The sequence below is a fragment of the Hipposideros armiger genome, unplaced genomic scaffold (genome assembly GCF_001890085.2).
Source record: "Hipposideros armiger isolate ML-2016 unplaced genomic scaffold, ASM189008v1 scaffold_672, whole genome shotgun sequence".
NCBI lineage: Eukaryota > Metazoa > Chordata > Mammalia > Chiroptera > Hipposideridae > Hipposideros > Hipposideros armiger.
Genome location: NW_017732022.1, coordinates 719,496 through 726,125, shown reverse-complemented (window position 1 = coordinate 726,125; position 6,630 = coordinate 719,496).

Here is a 6,630-nt window from a genome sequence, read left to right as displayed (position 1 = left end):
ATAAGGGTATGTTAGGGTTTTCACCTTTGTTCAGTACACTTTGTAGGGCTTTTGCATTGTTGGGAACTTGAGTTTGCAGAAGTGCAAAATCTCCAGAAAAATAGTATTAATTAACATACAGATGATAATAATACTTTTTTTGAAAAAATCTGTATAGCACTTACTCTGTATTAGGCATTGTTCTAAATGCCTTATGGATGTTAACTAATTTAAACAACAGGCATGAGTAAAGTTACCCAGGTGTGGGTCTAGACCAGGGGTCGGCAAACTTTTGAGATGGAAGAGCCAATTCTGTCCCTCACAACAATTTAAAAATTATTCGCGAGCCATAAAACAAATGAAATCACCATTATGTGAATAATAGCCTTTAAAAATTTTATAAATGAAACTATGATAGTTTTATTTTCATTTTCAATTTTACTTCACAGCCACATGTACGTACCCAAAGGGCCGCAGTTTGCCGACCCCTGTTGTAGGGTCAGAAATGAGGTAAAACTTTTGTAGAATTCAGGGAACACTAACACGGAAAAGGAAGAGAAACAGTACAATCGTGGCTGAAAAGAATTCGTCAAAGTGGTTGCCATAGAACCTTGGGAAGAGAATACTGTGGAAAAAAGTGATTAACATAATTACTTCAACAAGTCTAGCTAGCAGAATAAGCGCTGAAGTTTTCCCATTGTAGTTACTACAAGGAGCGATTGATTGGCATCCTTATAAAGCTGACTGAGTGGAGCAGTGGGAGGAACTAAAGCCAGATTGTGTGAATTGAAAAAAACAGGGAAATAAATGAATGTCAAGGAATGGAGACAGTACGTAGTCTATTAAGAAAGGTATCTATGAAACAATGAGATAAGCTTGTGTATGTGTTTTTAGGAAAAAAGATGGGGCTTTGTTTCTTTTTATATTTAAGATGTACATTCTTAATCATCTTGAAATAATGCTGGAAATGACCAGAATAGAAGGGAAAATTAAATACATAGGCGAGAGGGAGACAAGAGGAATTTTTCTGAAGTCACTTTATAGCAGCTGTTCTTTCTTTCACCTCTTATATTCACGTATGCTTAAGGAACATTTTAGTCTTCAGTGTTAACCCTCCTCAGAGAGCTCGCAGAGCCTAGCGCTTAACAATCACCTTTCTGAGACTGATCCTAAAATCCATATCTCCCGCTCCAATCTCTACTTAAATTTCAATCCTGGGTCTCTTAAGTGCCTGCTGGGCAATTCTATTTCAAATTCATCACATCTAGAAGCTAGCTCTTTATTCTTCAGAAAATCATCTTTGCTTCCTGACAACTCTTTCATAATTTGTAGCCTGATAACCTCTTTTTTGACTACCCTCTTACTCATTCCCTTATATTCAAATATTGTGTCTATCTTTAATGGTGCAGTCTTTGATTAATCATTAAAACTTCACAGAACTGTTTTCTTATCTGTTTAGAGTACACGACCTTTAGGTTATCTCTCCAAACTCATTTTGCCTCATTCTAGAAGCTGACATAAATATAAAGCCCACTTGAAACACACTGCAAGACACAGTGTCTGAATTCATAGGTCTACTTTATGAATGTAAAAAAAAAAAAAAAAAGAAAGATAATTAAACTGGCAACTGCTCTCTCCCCAAGAGGACCTACAAGGGAATTTTCATTTCCTTTTTCCTTTAGCTCTTACGGATTAGTCATGTGTGGTACATATAGATTATTTTTGATATTTGATATATCTAAAATACAAGTGTAGGAATTTTTTTTATTTCAGGGGCTCATAAAATCAGGCCCAGGATTCTGAAAATCTCTAAGTTAGTTGAACTATAATGGAAGGTAGGAAAAATTAAGTATTTAGCTTTTACAAACTCTGTTGGTAAAATCAAGAAAAGGCAAAGGAAGTTGGGATTGGGTATTATTTTAAATTGTGTTCCACAGAATCAGACCCGGAAGTTTTGTGTGAAAATCTAATAGAGATAGTGGGTAAGACAAAGAATGGAGAGAAGCCAAGCAAAGTACAGCATCCATTCTAGTACCTCCGTGGATGATTTTGACTCAGTCCAACAAGAGAGCTTTAGTGTCAGCAACAGGGTCACATCATTGTCTTGTTTGGAGCAAGAGACAGAAATATTTATATTCCCACACCTACAGGTCGTTGGTTCAGGGTAGCTTACTGGAGAGTAATTCCCACACTCCACATCTGAGCTCTGCCCGCCTGGGGGAAGCCCTCTGAAAAAAAGATGCAAGTGCTGGCTATAGGGAATGAAAGCTGAGCAGGAACCCGTGTACATGAAAATGGTAAACATCTAAGGGAATACTGGCAGGACACTGACATCATCTGCTACAGGTGCTGAGGGAGCTAACCTATATTCTGCTAGCGGGGAGCCAAATTATGCAAACATAAAAAGTTAAAATAGTAACAAAAGTAACGAGATAACAATATAATTAAGAGTTAATATATGAATGAGTCAAAAACATGGTGAAAATTTTCTGAGGATCAGGTTTATTAGGTCAATTTTGACTATACTTATCTATATTTGTAGCTGTTAAATACATGAAGTGGAATGCAGAAAAAATTCAGTACAATCATTCTGAGAAATAGTCTTCTTCCCAGAGCCCTGAAATAGAATTGCATGAGCAAAACGGGAAGAAGGTTTTTGTCTTGGTGAACAGCAAAGACCAATATTTGGACTTAAGATGTGTATTGATTATTCTTAAATATGTCCAAATCTTTAGCATGTCTTTGATTTTATTAATGGTTTAGTGACTTTACAAAATCTTCTTGAGAAAACATGATTTAAGGAATTAGAAAAGGTATTCTGACTAAAAATTATTCCCCTAAATTACATATCTTTCTGTTCTTTAGTTCAACTCTAAGGAAAGTAAACCTGAAAATAAGCCAATTAGGAGGTTATTAATTATAATATATTCCCCATAAAATGCTTATAAATTATCTTTTCTAATCTACTTTTAAAGATATTCCCCAAATATGTGCCTGATAAATCAGTAGATCCCACTTAACAGGAGTGAATCTTACGATGGCAGAAATTAGCCACTTTATGCAATCAGTTGATTTGTTCTCAATATTGCCCTTTGAAGCCCTTTGAACAGTTTTTAGTGTTGTCTTTCATCCTGTTAATTACATTCACTTGAAATGAAGAAAGCATCTAAAATAGTCGACTCAGGTGGAAAATTGTCGTGGCTGTCCTCTGAAACATGCTTCTGTCTAACCCAGTAGATATTGACTACCATTTTAGTCCAAAAGAATATTTATCAATAAAGGTCTGTATCTGGGGGATAATCCTATCTATAATTGAGCTTTACCTTTTGCATGGCTGCCTTTCATTCCAAACCTAATATCAAGTCATAAAATAATTAAATTTAATAACTCTGTTTTTTTAAGTGACAAAGATGTATTATATTTTGCATTATTAGAAAATTAATATTGATTTTTAAATGAAGTAAATATCACTCAGATTAAAACCCTCATACACAACAAACACTTGGTTGATCCTTTGATTGACTATTTAAAAACATTACTCCCACTACTGTCCAAAAAGCATTAAGCAACTTTATAAATCAAAGTGATATTTATATGTGTGTTAAAGTGAAATTTTCTTCAGGAAGTTTCAGTAAAGAGTAGAGCTGTTTTCTCTTCTTCCTGATCACCACTCAACTAGTATGATAGTTTCTCCCTAACTTCACATAAGTAACTAACCTAAATCATTTTTTCAGTTATTTCTTTAATAATCCTAATTGTGTTAATGCTCATGGAACAGAATTACTTTTAAAAATCTCATATAGCAAGTTTTGAAAGATTTTATAAATAAATGGGAAAATGCAATTGTATTTCCATGATTGTTTTCCCAACCTTGTTTACGTGTATGCATTAGCAGTATTTCACCTTGTACCTTAAATCAATTGTTGGCTATATTCAGAAATCATGACAAAATGATTGGTGATTATGACTTCCAATTTGAGCCCTGTCTATTTGAAATAATTTATACTGGACAACCCAGCAATAACTCATTAAGAATGAATACTTTGGCCAATGCAGATATAATCAAATGTCATTTAAATAACTTTTGACTTACCAGTTATTCCTGAGGTAAATGTAAAACAGTCTGCTTAATTGCACTTACTAGTTATCATTGAGGTAAATACTAAGCAGTCTGTTTAATTGCACTCTGAAAAATCTGTGTTAGAAAGTGGAGACACCTAGTGTGTTTCTGAAACATTGCAATAACGTTTACCATGGGCTGGTTGTGTTTCTAATGTTTTAGGTGCTTTATATTCATTAGATCAGATGATCTTCACAACAAATCTACAAATAGTTATCAGAGTTAACTTTCATTTTCAGTTGAGGAAATAGGCTTGCAGAGATAAAGTAAATTGACAAGGTCATAACTAGAGAATGAATACCTAACAGACTCCAGCACTTGAATTATTTTACATTCATACTTTCCCCCAGACCTCTCAAATTTTATGCCTTTAAAGAAAAATAGAAATACATATTTTAAAGCAAGGATATGTCATAATTGCTTTGGTGACAAAAAGTAAGGGCTGGTCAACCCTACCTCAGAGATCGGAACACTTCATAGAAGAAGTAATACTTGAGTTAAGTCTTAAAAGTTTCATTGGTATTCATCAGTAGCAAGTGAGTTTAGGTCATTCCGAGAAGGTGTAATGATAAAATAATTTCACAGAATTGAAAGAATTAGTATTTTTCAGGGAACTGTGAATAGCTCAGTATAAAAGAAGTATGTTATATGACTGTAAATTAAGAATATAAATAAGGCCGTAATACCTTGGGAAACTGACATAATCATGGCCACCAATTATTTAGGTCAAATAAATCTCCAATAAGATTTCTCCTGAAAGTAAACAATATCTAAAATGTTATTACTGTGGTCACAGCTACTCTGATCCCTGGAGAGTTTCTTTCAGAGTCTATAAAAACCTATAATTAACACTGAGCACGTATATGTGCTCCAATATTCATTGCAGCTTTATTTATGGTGGTCAAGACATGGAGACAACCAAATGTCCTTCGATAGATGATTTGCTAAAGAAGATGTGGTACATATACACAATGGAATACTATTCTGCCATAAGAAAAGATGAAATAGTGCCATTTGTGACAAAACGGATGGATCTTGAGAGTATTATGCTAAGCAAAATAAGTCAGACAGAAAAAGTCAAGAACCATATGACTTCACTGATGTGTGAAATATAAAATTGAAAGCAACAAAGGAACAAGACAAGCAAATGAAGAAACAAAAACTCATAGGCACAGACAATAGTTTAGTGGTTACCAGAGTATAAGGGAGGAGGGGGGTGGTAGATGAGGGTAAAGGGGGGTCAAACATATGGTGATGAAAAAAGAACTGACTCTGGGTGGTGAACACACAATGTGACATATAGGTGATGTATTACAGAATTGTACACTTGAAACCTATGTAACTTTACTAACAATTGTCACCCAATAAATTTTAATTTTAAAAAAATTATAAATTACACTTTTAATCCGTGCTATAAAGCACAGGTCATTGTTTATTGTAAAGCAGCATATTTCAGGCTATAGTTCACAGTCTATTAGGTTCTGAAGTCACTTCAGTGGATCAAGACCATTTAAAAAATACATAGTTACATGGAATAAAATTGCGTGGAATAGTTTTGAATGGAATGGAATAGAATAGAAATATCAGAGTGTTTACACTTAATAACTTTAAAGTTTGTCTCATGAAATTCTTATACTAATATACATAGATACAGATAAAGATATATATAAATGTATACTTGATCATAAAATAAAAACTTTTTTATTGCGGGGAAAAAATGAAAAATATTTGAAAGTCATTGTTACATGCTGGCTGATTCAAAAAATCTAAAACAAAACAGAAAAAAGAATAATACTTCATGGTATGTGAAAATTTTAAGAAATTTAAGTTTTGTAAGTATAAATGAAACATTTTATAGGCAAATGAATGCATTGTGACAGGCTTGAAATACAGATTCACATATGTCAAAACAACTAACCTGAAAGATTTAGGTTTATTATCTTTAGACAAGAATCACATTAAATGAAGTTAATTAATTTTTTTATATTTATCCATAATATTGTATACTTTACTGTACTTTCTTGGGTCTAATTAAAATGCATCGTATTCATCGAGAATTCAAAGTTACTCTTAATAACATGAGCTAATTTTATTGTTTAAGACATTGTTTTCTCTATTTGTGACATTTAGAAGTCATGTCCTAGAATTTAAATGTAGATTAGCCATACAGGAGAGATAATAGATTAGCAATAGACTTCTAAGTCATAAAATGCTGTTTTAAAATGTTGTTCTTGTATTTTTGTTAAGATTTTTCCCTTTCAATATTGAAATCCTTGATAATAAACCTCTTAAGATTAAAAAGAGAAATATTAGCTTCCTTATTTTAGAAAATTTGCTATTTATTAGGCAATAGAGAAATTATTGGTACACACATATTTTCTGTCCATTGCTATAGCCTTAGGTCACAAGTGCATTTTATTGATAATATTAATACTGACAAATAAGTCTACATAATTAATTTCTATGTTTAGCTATTTCTCCCATATTTCTCCAAATTTTACATTTCTTCCACCTTACATAATTCTCTAAAA